General features: G+C 56.1%; 4 non-coding genes across 4 annotated transcripts; 2 read left to right on the top strand and 2 right to left on the bottom strand.

Moving 5' to 3' along the window:
• The first annotated feature begins 1,548 nt into the window (after positions 1-1,548).
• TRNAI-UAU (transfer RNA isoleucine (anticodon UAU)) lies at positions 1,549-1,642 on the top strand. Its single transcript has 2 exons — positions 1,549-1,586; positions 1,607-1,642. It is a non-coding gene; the product is annotated as a tRNA-Ile (tRNA).
• A 1,101-nt stretch (positions 1,643-2,743) lies between these two features.
• TRNAH-GUG (transfer RNA histidin (anticodon GUG)) lies at positions 2,744-2,815 on the bottom strand. The gene has a single exon. It is a non-coding gene; the product is annotated as a tRNA-His (tRNA).
• Positions 2,816-4,638: 1,823 nt separating this feature from the next.
• Positions 4,639-4,712, bottom strand: TRNAN-GUU (transfer RNA asparagine (anticodon GUU)). Its single transcript has one exon. It is a non-coding gene; the product is annotated as a tRNA-Asn (tRNA).
• Positions 4,713-5,996: 1,284 nt separating this feature from the next.
• On the top strand, positions 5,997-6,068 carry TRNAE-CUC (transfer RNA glutamic acid (anticodon CUC)). Its single transcript has one exon. It is a non-coding gene; the product is annotated as a tRNA-Glu (tRNA).
• Positions 6,069-13,959: the final 7,891 nt, after the last annotated feature.

The following is a 13,959-nucleotide window of genomic DNA, read 5'->3' as shown; positions in this document are numbered from 1 at the left end:
ATTAGCATTAGCATTAGTATCAGCCCTGCCTTCCCTGGGCCACCTGGCACTGTGTGGAGTCACAGCCTGACCCCTTCCCTTGGGAGAAGGATGACATCAGCAGGCGCACAAGAAAGAAACACCAGGGGCTGGACAGTCACAGCAGGGTGAGACTCCTGAGTGGGGCCAGGGAAGCAGTCCTCTTCCTTGGCCAGCAGCTCACCCCGCACCGCCCCCGCCCTCGCACAGTGTCATGAGGCAGGCCATCCTCAAGATCCTGGGGTTACAGCATCTACCCAAACACAAAGCCCCAGCAAGGATCAGGGGAACAAGGACAGGCGGAGGAAGCCATGGGACCGAATCCATGAGGGAAGACCACGCTGAACTGCCTGCTCCTCTGGCCATCCTAGGAGAGCGATTTGGCCATTGTCCCAAGACAACTCTGTGCGACCTAAGGCGGTTATTGCCGAAAGGGCTGTAGGACTTGTGGGGATGCAGCTGTACCCTGACACCGCTGTTTTGCAGGAACAGAAGCCAAACACATACATTCACAGCCCTGGGCCTGAGACAGCTGTGGTTTTGAGTCTAAGCAGGAGCTTGAATCCATGAGGCACATGCTGCTCTGAGTGAGGCTTAAGCAGGTATGGAAATATTAAGCTGGCAAGTAAAAGAAGAAGAGGGAGGCAGTCAAGGACATTTCTTTCTTTTGTTAAACTCCCTTGCTGTGATGCATTCCTTGGGCTGAGCCCAAAAGCAAATCCTTGATGCACCATGCTCTTCCGGCCACAATAGCCCCTTTGCAGTCTGTCCGGGCAATATTCACAGGAGCCAGTTGCTCCTTCTGCTCGGCCTGTGTCTTTCAGATGAAGAAATACGGGCTGGTGGCAAATAAATACCAGCGTGGGGGGAAGGTATTTGCTTGTTAGCCTGTGTTCCCTCAGACACCTTTTGCCGGCTCCGGGTGTTCTGGAGCAATGGCAAGAGAGAGAAGCATTCCCCTTTGGGGCAAACGCCCTCGAGGCACACACAGGCAGTGGAGCTGTGGTGCAGAAAGATGGGAACCAGTTCTAGCAGTCTGCAGATGACTTCTCCTCCCTGCTCCCATCTCAACGGTCACCAAGAAGGGGCAGCCCAAGGAGGGAAGCATTCAGAAATGCTTGGTGACTGGGGTGTCAGGACAGAGAGGCAGACATGCATTTCGCTGCTGACCTGACCTTTCCCAGCAGTGGACCCATACGCTTCCTCCAAGATGTGGACTTTCTTTCTCTGCCTCTGTGAGGACACGCCAGAGGTAACCCAGTGCTGGAGAGTGCTGAGCAGGGCCAAGTGCTTGTGGTTTCCCCTTTCCTGGCTCTAGCCAGCTAAGCCCTGCTGAAGGACACTTCGCCCTGGCACTCCGTGGCCTGGGGTAGATTGCAAGCCTGGCACACCACGGGGGGCGCACGCTTGCTGCTCCTTGTTGGACGAGGCAAGAGGAAAGCACTTGAGGTGCCAGGTTAATGCCGATGAGCCATGGTGATCACAGGCAGAACTGTTTGCTCGTGGGCTCCAGTCCACCTTTCCAAGTGTGCTCCAGTGGCGCAATGGGCCAGCGCGCAGTACTTATACAGCAGTGCGAAGCAGAGGGATGCTGAGGGTGTGAGTTCAAGCCTCACCTGGAGCATGGGCTTTTGATCAAGCAGTGCTTGCCCTTCCCTTGGGCAGCGCAGCTTTCTAGCAGTGATATCTGTCGCAATACAGACATCCTGGGAACTCTCAATACAGACACCCTGGAACAGCAGAAGCACTCGGGGCCGTTCCAGGCTTGACCTGGGCTCTGCCCGCAGAGCACTCAGTTCGGCAGCCCCGAGGCAGAGCTGGGCTCTCCTCCCTTCTCTGCAGCAGGTGCACCTCTTCCCTGCAGCATCCAGACCCCACCCAGTGCTCAGAGGCTCTCGTTTTCCTTTGGCTTTTCAGCATTTCCCCTCCAGGCAGACACTCTCCCAGCACCAGCTGCCCAGCCTCGCTGTGGCAGATCCTTCCTAGGCAACCTTTCCACCTCCAGGCAGGCCAGGAGGAAGCACTCTTGGCTCCCCACAGCCGCGCACGGGGGTGGAGCTGCAGGCAAAAGCTGCTGCCTCACAGCTCCTCTCACTCTGCAGGCAAGGGAGAAAGGCAGCTCTGCCCTTCCACGGAGGGTGTCCTTCCCACAGCTAGCTTACAGCTTACAGCTGGGCCGGAGCAGGAATGAAGGGTTCAAGCGTGGTGGCATAACCTCAGAAAAGTCCCATGCTCTCCGCAAAGGAAAACATGTCCTCTTTCTCCCAGGGAAGAGCTCGTGGTGCTGGGTCTCTATGGAGTGGGATGGCAGTCGCGGTTGGGCTGGGGTTGCAGGGTGCTTGTGGTGTGGAGCTGAGAGTCTCCTTACTGCAAAATGGGGAGCAAGGGCAAGAGAAAGGGGAGTGAAAAGCTGGGTGCTTTCCAGGCAGGGTCTCTCAGTTCTCAAGCTTTGCCTGGAGAATGGAGAAGCTTGAATGCTTTCCCAGAGGCAGGCGTAGCTGCCACGGCAGCCCCACAGGAGAAGGCACTGCACAGTCACTAGAAACCAGGAAATCATTTTAGGCATGAGCCCACTGAAGGTTTGGAAGAGAGAGAGCACAGAAGAGCTTGTACCGCCTTCCTAGGCCTTGACATCTGTGGAAACAAACCCCTTGGCCCGTCCTTGCAGATGCCTCCCTTGTCTTTTCAAACTCTCCTTTCCGGGCAGCGGGCTTGGCAAAACCCTTGCTGTGACTCGGATTCGAACCGAGGTTGCTGCGGCCACAGCGCAGAGTACTAACCACTATACGATCACAGCTGCCCGTGTGATTGCCTTGCCTCCCTGGGCCATATTTCCCGCCTGCCTCTTTCAGGCAACAGGGTGGGAACAGCAAGGGCCTCCTAACTGCCCTTCCTGCAGCATCCTGCAGCATCCGTCCCCCATGCGTGCTCACGTGAGCAACGAAAGCTCACCTGACTCTGCAGCCCCATCATGCGCATTTGCCACCAGCCTCAACTGCCAGGACCCCACCGCATGCCAGGAGAAGGGGCAGAACAGTAGCCTGCTTCTTAGCTAAGGGAGGCTGGAAGCCTCCTCGCAAGGCGGCAAGCCGACCCAGGGAAGCCCTTCCTTCCCCGGGAGTCACCTCCTTGCCCACCTGAACAGCCCGCTCTCAACACTCCTCAGCAAGCTGTTGGCCCCACAGCCTGTGAGTGCTGGGAACACAATCCTTGCGCCTGGCGACTCAGACCCTGCTCTCAGCAAACGTGTGCATATCCCCATTACCCTGGAGCAGCAAGGCTGAGCAGTCACAGCTGTCAGGTGAAGGCAAGCTAGCAGGGAGCAGTCAGGAAACGTGAGTCTGTGTCCTCGCAGACCAGCACCTGAACGGAGCAAGCCCTCACGTGCCTCCCTAGGGACTGGGCTGGTGTAGGGGGAAGGCAGGTGCATACCGCAGCGGATATGATGTGTGAGGTGATGTAGCTGAGTGGTGTAAGGAGCTGGATTTTGGCTCTGGTTTCTCAGAAAGGTGGGCTCGAAGCCCATGCCATCAGGTTTTGTTGTCTCAGGCTGCTGTGATTTCTGCCCAGCTGATCGTTCCGGAGCACTGTCCCAGCCCTTCTCAAGCTCTCCTTCTCCTCCGCTTTATCTCTTTGCTCTGGTTTTTCACTGTCCCCAGAGGCACAAAGGAGCAAAGGTGAGCCATCCCCCTGGTACCTCCCCGGAGTGACCCATCTGCTCGTCCTAGGAAGAGAGGCCAGGCAAGGCAGGGCTCCTGTGGGTGTTGATGCAGCCCTTTTGTCCCGCCTGCTCAGCTGTGTCCTCAGGGCTCCAAAAGGAGAGTTTTCCTTCTCAGACAAATGCTCTGCTCCAAGACCAAGAGTCAAAGCAGCTGCAGCAACTCCAAGCCAATCTTGGACCCTCCAGCCACTCAAGGGAGAAGACACAAGATTTGCCCGCTGCTACCTCGGCCTTAAGAGCTGGGGTGCCCTGAGAGGTCCTCAGCAGGACAGTTTCACGTCTCTTGGGCAAGTTGGAAAGTTCAGCCCCACACAGACAGCAGCATCACTTCTCGGGCGGGACCTAAGTCTCCTTTGTACAGCGGATGCATAAATTGTGGGGATTTACTTGGACAAGAAAACCATGATGGGATTAAATTAAATTAGGTGGGTCTAAGGAAATTAGATTAAAGTCTTCTGGGCACAGAGTTTGACTCAGGGTCTGGTCACACTTCCCTGGGCAGCAGCCCACTTGCTGGAGAGCTGGTGCTTTCTCTGCCTGGGAGTGGAAGCCCCGCTGGGGAAGGGGAAAAGGCAAATCCTGACTCTCTGCTGAGGACCAGGTGCTGCGGGCTCCTGTGGTCAGGCCCAAGCCAGAGCAAAAGGCTGAGCAGCAGCCTCCTCTGAGGCTTGCCTGCAGGCTCTTCAGGGTATGAGATGGAACTGCTGCTACGGGTGCCAAGAGGCCTCTACCCCAGGGCTCAGTCAGGCCTTGGCACATGGGTTGAGGCAGGGCAGCAGTGCCTGCAAGGGCAGCAGCACAAGAGCAGGCAGCCAGAGCCACTCACTGTGCAGAGGAGCAGTTTCCCGAGAGGAGTGTCACCCGGTGTGGCAAGCCCAGGTGTGCCACCAAAAGGAGGCCGTCCCTGGGTGGGCTCGAACCACCAGCCTCTCAGTTAACAGCCGAGCGCGCTCACCCATTGCGCCACAGAGACCTCCACCAAGGGCTGTCACAGTGATGCTTCCTTCTGTGTCATCACGCACCTCGGCGCTGAGGGACTGGCAGTGCCCCTGATCTTGGGCCCTATCCCAAGAGCCAGGGAAAGGCCGAGCCAGAGCCGCACCCCCGTTCCCAGGCTGCTACCCGCACTGAGAGCAGTGCAGCTCGAGGGCAGGTGCATGCACCGTGTGGTGGAGGTGGCTCAGGGACAAGCCTTTTCTCGCTCTCTTCCAGTGTCACTTTCCCACACACTCTGTGTCGAGAGAGAGCTGCTGGGCGCAGCTCTCCTTAGAGAGAGCGCCCTAGCAGAGCTCCACCTGCTCTGCCCCTGGTGCTGCAGCAGGACAGTGGCCACGCACGCAGCACTGCTGACCTGGCTGAGGTGACTCAGGGCGAGGGATTTGCTCCTCTCCCTCCGGCCCACCTGCATGGAGCAAGGTGTAGAAGTGGTGCCAGCAGTGGGAGGCTCATCTCCTGGACGGGCCCCAAGCACCCGGGGCCCACTGCCCATAGGTCCTGGGTGTTGTCTGCGCTTCCTGTGAGCCCCAGCACCATCAGACCCTGTCAGCGCCCTCAGGACCATTTCTCAGAGACTTCCAGAATAAGAAGTGCTTGGGGCAGGGGCTGTTTCAGAGCAGGCATTTGAGTGAGGCGCACGGTGGTTTCCTCGCTGCGTGGGGATGGACTGACCCTGGCAGAGGACAGACTCCCCTCCCAGGGAGCCAGTTCTGTGCCAATTGAGCACAGCAGTGTGTGAGACCTCCTGGCTCGAGATGGAAATACGGGCAGCTTCGTTCCACAGAGGCACACTTAGGAGAGCTGCAGCTGAGTTCAACGCAGGAGGGTGTTTTTGCCAAGGTGTTAGGAGCCATGCAGCTGGACTGGTGGTGTCCTCCCGGCAGCGTGTTGTGACTAGAGCCGGGGCCATCTCGGCAGCACAAAAGGGCATTTGAACATGCAGAAAGAGCCCCCAAGGCCCTTGCCTTGCTGCCACGCTGCCAATAGCTCATGGCGCAAACCTGTGTCCAGCGGTGACCAGCCCCCCCCCAGCACCACCTTGCGCTCCCTGGGCCTCCCCATTGCAGGGCACCCTCTGCCCAGAGGCCCAGGCCGAGGGCATCCTTCTCAGAAGGAAGGAAGAATGCCTGCCAAGTTGCCCGGGCAGGCTCCAGCTGCCGTGGCAATTTGTCTTGCTGCCCGGCTGTGGTTGGAGGGGCTGGTCCCCTGCAGGGCTGGGCTGGTGCCCACTGGAGGGTGCACAGGCACGTTGGGCATCTCCTCCCTGGTGGTCTAGTGGTCAGGATTCGGCACTCTCACTGCCGCGGCCTGGGTTCGATTCCCAGCCAGGGAAAGGGCTCCCTATTGCCACAGCAAGCCAGGCCTTTCACCTTGGGGGCAGCCTGAAATGAAAGGAAGGGCACCCTCTCAGACCCACAACAGAAGAGCTCTCAGCAGCCACAAGGAACAGTTCGGGCATTGCATTGCCTCTGTTACAACAGCCATCCTGGGCTTCCTCCTGCATCCAGCTCCAGGGCACTCCTCCTGTCTCTTCCTAGTGGGGACACTCTATGTTCTTAACCACTAGGAGTTCACCGTGAACGGTGAGGTTTCCATTGTTCGGAGACCCATGTTTTGTATATCGGAGGTTGTTGCCAAAGAATACCAGCTCCGATGTGCTCAAGAAATTGTTCCCGGTAAGGAGACAGATGAAAACCTTTGCCTGCCCTAGCACCGAGCTCGAGGGGCATGCAAACCGCTCTGAAGACATGGCCGAATGACTGTGTTCCTCCTCTGCTGCTGACTAGGTGACGTAAGAATCATCCCTCTGCGGTACGAGGATCTACCCGTGTGCGCCCGCAGGCCTTTTACAGCAGTGCAGTGTTGCCTAACCAAGACCTCAATGGCATTCTTCCAGGCCATCTCGAGAAGACAGCACGTGGACTTTGTCTTCAAGGCCATTGGCATTCTCTCTGTACAGAACAAGGAAGCGACCATGTGATTTTACGATGACTTCCTCCTCATGGTGGATGGCACTGGAAAGCTGCTAGAAGCTCTCCTTGAGGTAAGTCGATCGCTTCCCCGTGCTACGCCTAGTTCTATGCCAGGTCTTACCCACTGGGCAAAGACAAAGCAAGGGCCAGGTCTCTGTCCTCTTCCATGCAATGGATGCAACCATCTGAATCCTTGGAGAGACTGTGAGGCTAACAGCACGTCTGAGCCAGGTGTTCTCTTTCTGGGCAGGGTCATAACAAGCCAAGAGGCAAAATCCAGTCTGCAGAAACCCTGGCTAACCGAATGCCTTCTCCTGTGGCTGACTTCTCCAGTAACAGAGGAGGAGTGTCCTGCTTGCCTGTCTTGAATCTTGCCCTCGCAAAACACCTGGCAATGTTGTTCCTCATTCTCAACTGTGAGCTGTGCATCTTCTGCTTTCCTAGTTGAGGGCTAACGTTAGGAAAGAAAACTTTGTTTCAGGGTGTCCCGGTGGCAGCCCCTTCCCTGACCACAGAAAGAGTTGCTGCCTTTACAAGCAATGCAGTAATGTCGCTGGAATGCTCTCACGTAGCTCTGTCTCTGTTTCAGACCCCAGGGACGAGACAGCTGGTGGTATCAGGAAGAGCAAGCACAGCTTTTCGCAGGGGACCTGGCAGTGTCTTCGTATTGCCACAGTACATTTGCTTCTCAGCTCCTGCTTGGCGAATAGGAAGAGGAGATGCGAGATGGTCTCCAGGGGCAGCGAGGAGGCCAGGAGTACACTTTCTCCACGTTAGGATAGGGAAGCCCTGGCATGGACTGGTGGGGCCTCTTGTGTGCTCACAGGCCGTGGCGGTCTTGACTGTGTCTCTCCGGTTTCTAACAGAGTTCTCAAGGACATTGCATAGTCTGCTTTGGAAAGCTATGGGCTTGGCTGGCCTTCTCAAATCTCTCTGTGACTGGATTGTGAATGCAAGTGCCAAAGTGGTGCCTTTTCTTCAACCTGTCGTCTTCGCCTTTCCAGATTTGATTGGAAGCTTCCCCCGGAAAAACAAGTGGAATCTCCCTCCAAGGGATCCCTGGAACACACTGGTGACAAAGAGCAGGTGGACAGAAAAGGTCATGTCCCAGCTGACTCTTGAGAGAGAGGGGAGCGTGCATGTGCACGTGTGTTTGTGCTCAACTGCTCACAAAGACGCTTGCTGAAGAGTCTTCTCCCTTCCTGCTTCCAGGGAGTGCTCCCGTTGCACGCCTCCTTTCTCAAGAAAGGCCTTTGCCACCCGCATTATCTGGCACTGGCCAGAAAAAGCAAAAGGGGTGGAAAACCAAAGGAAGCAAGTCGTTGGCCAGGTGAGCCTCTTGGAGAAAAGGCTGAGGTGCTCTTGGAGTTCTTTGAAGGAGCTGTTTCTTCCGTTCACTCTGTCAGAATGAAATCTGAAGGGCAGCCAACAAGTCTTTCCATGACTTAATCTTTCCAGATTGGCGGCAAGCATGTGGCAGGTTTCTGCGAGGCTCTTGTGTCAGCTTCCCTCTGGTCCCTTTCTTGTTTCCAGCACTGCAACTGAGATCACGCCTCTGAGACCAGCCTCTTCCTCCAGAGGCTCTTGGAAGGCCGCCAAAGGCCGGGAGGCGAAGGACAGAGAGCGCACCAAGCAGACCGAGGGAAAAGGTCATGCCACAGCTGACTGGTGAGAGCGGTGTGTTGGTTTTCCTTTGGGCCTCCGCAGTAGGTGACTGGAGCCAAGCTTAAAATGCGAGGCCTGCCATGGTAGGCTGCTTCTCTTGTGCCTCTGCTTACTCATCACGGCAGATCTCAGGGGACTCCTCCTGGAAGGTATCTCAGGGCAGGCCTGCAGCACCAACTGCAGCTGCCACTGCTGAGGGGCACTTTGCCCTGGCATTCCGTGCCCTGGTATACCTTGCAAGCCGCTCCTTAGTTACAGGAATCTGCCTGTGCGGAGGCAGCAGAAATTTAGGAAGATCCCTCAGCACTCTGCAGGGGATCAAAATGCGACCTTGAGCAGCCAGTGGCGGAGGGGTCTACCTTTCCCAGGGAACCAGCGCGCTTGAATGGGGGGAGAAAGACCATGTGGAGATGATTGGCGATAGGCTGCGAAGCTGTGCCAAAACGTTGCTTCCATTTGAAGGCTGGTAATTGCAGGCCTTGTGTTGTGAGGACTGAGGATCACCTCGCTAAGCATGTCTTTGGGCTGGATGTGCCAGAAGAGCAAGCCTGGGCATGCGAGCCCCTTAGAGATGTGCAGGAAGCTGTTCCCCTTGTCGTGTGAAACTATGCCCTCCACCCCGCAGCCACCCCAAAGGGGAGGGTACCTGAGGGTACCAGAGGAATGTGAAAGTCAGCTCATCCTCCCCCACCAACAGAGAGTAGTGTCTGTTTTCCCTGGTTTTTAGGTTGGCTTTAATTAACTAGAAGCCTCTTGTTTTCCTCCTAATCTTGATGGTGGGGGAAGGGCAGCTGTGGTCTGGCACAGGAGGTGGGCCAGAGAGAGCTAAAAGCCAGGATTGCTTTTCTCCCTAGCACACTTCCTCCTTCTCTGAGACTGGGTCCCCTAGTGTTAGTCCAGTTTCACCCCAAAACAGAGTCTTTCCAACCACCTCACTGCCTTCAGTGCCCCTAGCAGGAGGCGGGTAATGGTCTCCGCAGGCTCTGGCTGTGGCAAACGGCACTGGTTTTCTTCTTGTGCCATCGCGAGAGGGCCCACCCCTGGGCATCCTGAGCTTTCCTTGGGGCCTCTTGGGCCTCATGGGAGTGCTACAGCTCGAGGGCTTCTCCCCTCACTGTTGACATGAATGCAAGGACTCCAGTACGCCAAATGCTCCAGCAGAGCTGCCTTCTGCTGCAGAGGCTGGCACCCAGCTGCTTGTGAGCACCAGAGGGAGAACAGTCTCATCCGGCACTCAGATAACTTCACCCGGCTTGTGTGTTTTTAGCCTGCTGCAAACAATTCAGGAGAGCTCCTCTAAGGCAGAAGAGGAGGGCAAGCAGGAAGAACTTCTTCAAGCCAGACCTCAAACTGCACTTTGTGTTTGCAGACATCAGAACAGGGCAGAACAGGTGAGCAGAGGAGCTGAGTCGTGGAGACTGCTGTCTCCAAAGAGCAGGCCAGGGGACCATGGTCTTTCAAGCTTGCCTGCTCATGCCTGGCAGGCAGAAGCTGTCCCCAGAAGCCAAAGCGGAGGAGAAGAGGGCCAACCGCACCCGGGGCTCTATTTGCAAGAGCGTAGCCAGCCGGGTGCCAGGAGCCTGCAGCACCTTGTCCTCAGCAGAGAGTCAGGATTTGCCTTTTCCCCTTTCCCAGCGGGGCTTCCACTCCCAGGCAGAGAAAGCACCAGCTCTCCAGCAAGCGGGCTGCGGCCAAGGAAGTGTGACCAGACCCTGAGTCAAACTCTGTGCCCAGAAGACTTTAATCTAATTTCATTAGACTCACCTAATTTAATTTAATCCCATCATGGTTTTGTTGTTGTTTTGTTGTGTTGGCACTGGCAGCACCAACCTGCGAACAGTCACCTCGTAGGATTCGGCACCAAGGCGGGGAGGCTTCCCAGATGGGTCTCTATGCACTTCCTCACTGTGTGCATCCGCAGTCTCCTCCTGAAGTCCTGTCCCAACTCCAGCCTTGATACGGGGCAACGATTGGCATGCCAAGGGCTTTGACCTGTGTTGGTCAGCGTCGTCTTGTCTGCCAGTGATACTGCTCCTGATTTTCCCCACACCCTCAGACACTGAAAGAGCCAGAGGTGGGGAAAAGTGCTCTTTTCACTTTGGCTGCTCTGAAAGCAGAACCTTAGGCCATTGAAGAAGTACATGAAACGAGTAACTACAGCCATTAACCCAAAGAAGGAAAGATAAATGTGCATGGCGCTCAAGGAATGGAGTGGGCACTTATGCAGTCTGTCACCCAGCACAGGAGAAACACCACCACCACCACCCCAAGAACGTGCCAGAAGTGCATCCTGTTGGCTGAGCTCAGCTCTGCCAAGATGTCACTCCGTCCTCCCAAAGGCTGGGCTCACGCTGGCTCTTGGACCCTTTTGCGCAGCCGTTGTAGAGGTGCCCCACTGCAACACCACAGAGGATTGTGTATTTGCATTACTTGGGCCACAGTTAAACAAAATAATTGCCATGGTGCAGTGCTCTTGGGGCTCCCTGGCACTGCACCAGCTGGGGCAGCTCTCCTGCCTCCAAAGCCTGAGGCAGCTTGCTCAGAGCCCACTGCAGCATCACCACGGGGCGCCCCACTTTGTGGGAGAAGAAAGGGATGGGTAGAAGCTGTGTCCAGTTCTGCAACTCAGGGTTCAAAGGCTTTAAATGAACCAGGCGACACCTTTGTATTCAACCCAGGCACCGCAGAACACCGCCATCAAATTCCTGCTCCCATCACACCAAGTAGAGGCTGCTCTTTTGCCCTGTGGCCTGGCACAGGGAGTAACGTCCTGAGTGTCAGGCTGTGATTGTGTTCAGACACCGGTGCAGTCACTTTGGGCCCCAAAAGCACAAAAGCTTGCTGTCAGCTCCCTGTTGAAGGGAGGGATGATAAATTTATGCCTCATCACAACAGATTGTTACTCTTGCCTGTCGGGCTTTTTAGCAAAAGCTTGCCGTACCCGGGCCTCTGTAGCTCTCCCTCTGCTTTCCTCGGTTTCAGTGTTGCAAATGCTGCCCTTTCTCTCTTTGGCTTTTGTTCAGCCACGGGTGCCTGGAGAGGTCTCCAGCTGGCCTCACAGAGCGCCAGGCCTGCCAGCCATCTCCAAGGAGGAGGCAAGGCCCCCAACTCACCGAAGACAGATTTGTCCCGCATCCTTCCTCTGCTCACCCACCCGTCGCAGCATATAGCAGGCCCTAAGGCCCATCCCTGGGCCCTGTCACTGTCCTGGTCCCTCTCCTGCCCACAGCACAGACTGATCCTGCTGGGTACTCAGGAACTGCTGAGGTCTGCTCCTGCATGCACATCCACTCTTTGCATGTGTGTCTGTATGCTACGGGTCATGTTTGGGCGTTATTCTGTTAGGGCTCTGCAAATAACTGTGGAGGAGCACAGGGGGTTTAACAGCTCTTCCTTTCATCTTTCCTGCAGCACTGTCCCTTGTGAGGCACAGGCTGGTTACTGCAGCTGTGAACAAGCACCCGCCACTTTTCTTTTGCCCTGGTAGGTAGATTTTAATACCCCCTTTGCTAAGAGCTGCATGGCTGCAATGGACGCCACACTGAGAACAGCCGTGGGAGCTCCCACGCTGACAGGCCTCCACTTGGCCCTGGAGCTGCAGTGCCTTGGGACTGGTCGCTCTTCAGGCCCAGGCAGGCTTCCGCAGCTAGCAAGATGGCTCAGGACCATGCTTCCAGACTTCCCCGCAATGTTCACATTTCTTCTGCGCAGCCAGCAAGTCCTGGTACCTCTCCCTTTGATCCTGGAGAGTCATCTGCTGCCCGGGGCTAGGGCATTAGAAAGGAACCGCTTGGTTTTAGGCACAGGCAGAAGGGCACGGAAAGGCTGCAGGCCTAGTGCAGGCCAGGTCTTCTGGGACCTGCTTCTGCTGGCATTTCTGGGCTTTCTAGGATGGGACAGGGGCCCCAGTGTCCAAGGCAAGGACATGACAAGGTCCCATGTGCCGGTAATCAGCCTGCAGAGGAGTCAGGTGGGGCATGAGACTTTGGATGACCCAACTGGCATCGATCCACAGGGCAAGGCATCTGGGTGTGGAGACTTGGGGAGGCAAGGATGGAGTGTTCGTTATGAAAAGGGAGAGCCAAAAGCCTGGAGGAATCCTTTCCTCTTTGGTAGCCACAATGTTCCGATGCCATCTGGAAACCCTACCCCTGGGTGCCCAACACCTGCCCCTGGCCTGGAAGGGTGCCTGGTCCCCGGCCACAGCCTCGAAAGCCTCTTGCTCTCCCACGAGGGACCCCCGCAGAAGACCGCCCCCCCCACCCCTTCCCTTGGGTGCTCCTGGTCTGTCACCCAGCACAGGAGAAACACCACCACCACCCCCCCAAGAACGTGCCAGAAGTGCATCCTGTTGGCTGAGCTCAGCTCTGCCAAGACATCGCTCTGCCGCTCTGTCCTCCCAAAGGCTGGGCTCACGCTGGCTCTTGGACCCTTTTGCACAGCCGTTGTAGAGGTGCCCCACTGCAACATCTTTGAAAACCTAATTCAAGAAAGCTGTAAAAAAATCAAACCCTTCCACGAGGCAAGAGGGGAGGAAGGTCTAAAGAAGCCTTGGTGAGAAGGGTAAAGCGCAGGCATGCTGCTTTCCTGCCCCTTGGCCTTTTCCTGGTGGTGAACTGTGGGTGCAAGGCTTTTAGTCCACTGCCACTGACTGCTTTGCTTTGTTAAACGCTGCAAGGGCTGCATCAAGTCTGCTAAATGAGGCATAAAAGTTTGCCAGAATCCTAGGAGACCTAGGAAAGCTTGCAGCTGTTCTACAGTTGTAGGGACAGGATATTGCTGGGTAGTATTATGCACCATTTCAGGCAGGAGTGGCCTTCGTTTGTCCTGTCCATACTGCTCCTAGAAAGTGAACACTAATATCTGGTCCTTGTACCTTTTTTCGGTTCACGGCCCACCCCCTATCCTGGAAAGCATGTGCCAGTGCCATTAGCTGCTCTTTCACCTGATTTTCAGATGGTCCCATTATCAAAATATCATTGATGTAATGATGACTAGTGCATTCTGGGAGAGGTGTTGGGAGGTCGGCAGCGACCATTTGATGACATATTATGGGGCTATGCCTATAACCCTGCGGAAGCACCTGGAATGTATACTGCTTAGCATTCCAAGTGAAGGCAAAGTGGTCCCTGCGAGGCTGGGGATATAGCAACAGGGGAAAAGGCATTTGCCAGATCCACCACAGCCTTCCATTCCTGCAAATTTTTGCCCACTTCTTCTAACAAGGTCACCGTATTGGGGACCACTGCCATCAGGGGTGGGACCACCTTATTCAGTTCTCTGTAATCCACAGTCATACGCCAGGGGCTGGACAGTCACAGCAGGGTGAGACTCCTGAGTGGGGCCAGGGAAGCAGTCCTCTTCCTTGGCCAGCAGCTCACCCCGCACCGCCCCCGCCCTCGCACAGTGTCATGAGGCAGGCCATCCTCAAGATCCTGGGGTTACAGCATCTACCCAAAGACTCCTCCCACCGAACACAAAGCCCCAGCAAGGATCAGGGGAACAAGGACAGGCGGAGGAAGCCATGGGACCGAATCCATGAGGGAAGACCACGCTGAACTGCCTGCTCCTCTGGCCATCCTAGGA

Source organism: Dromaius novaehollandiae, chromosome 13 (assembly GCF_036370855.1).
Source record: "Dromaius novaehollandiae isolate bDroNov1 chromosome 13, bDroNov1.hap1, whole genome shotgun sequence".
Classification (NCBI taxonomy): Eukaryota; Metazoa; Chordata; class Aves; order Casuariiformes; family Dromaiidae; genus Dromaius; species Dromaius novaehollandiae.
The sequence above is the reverse complement of the archived record's forward strand: the minus strand, read 5'-3'. Positions and strand labels throughout refer to the sequence as shown.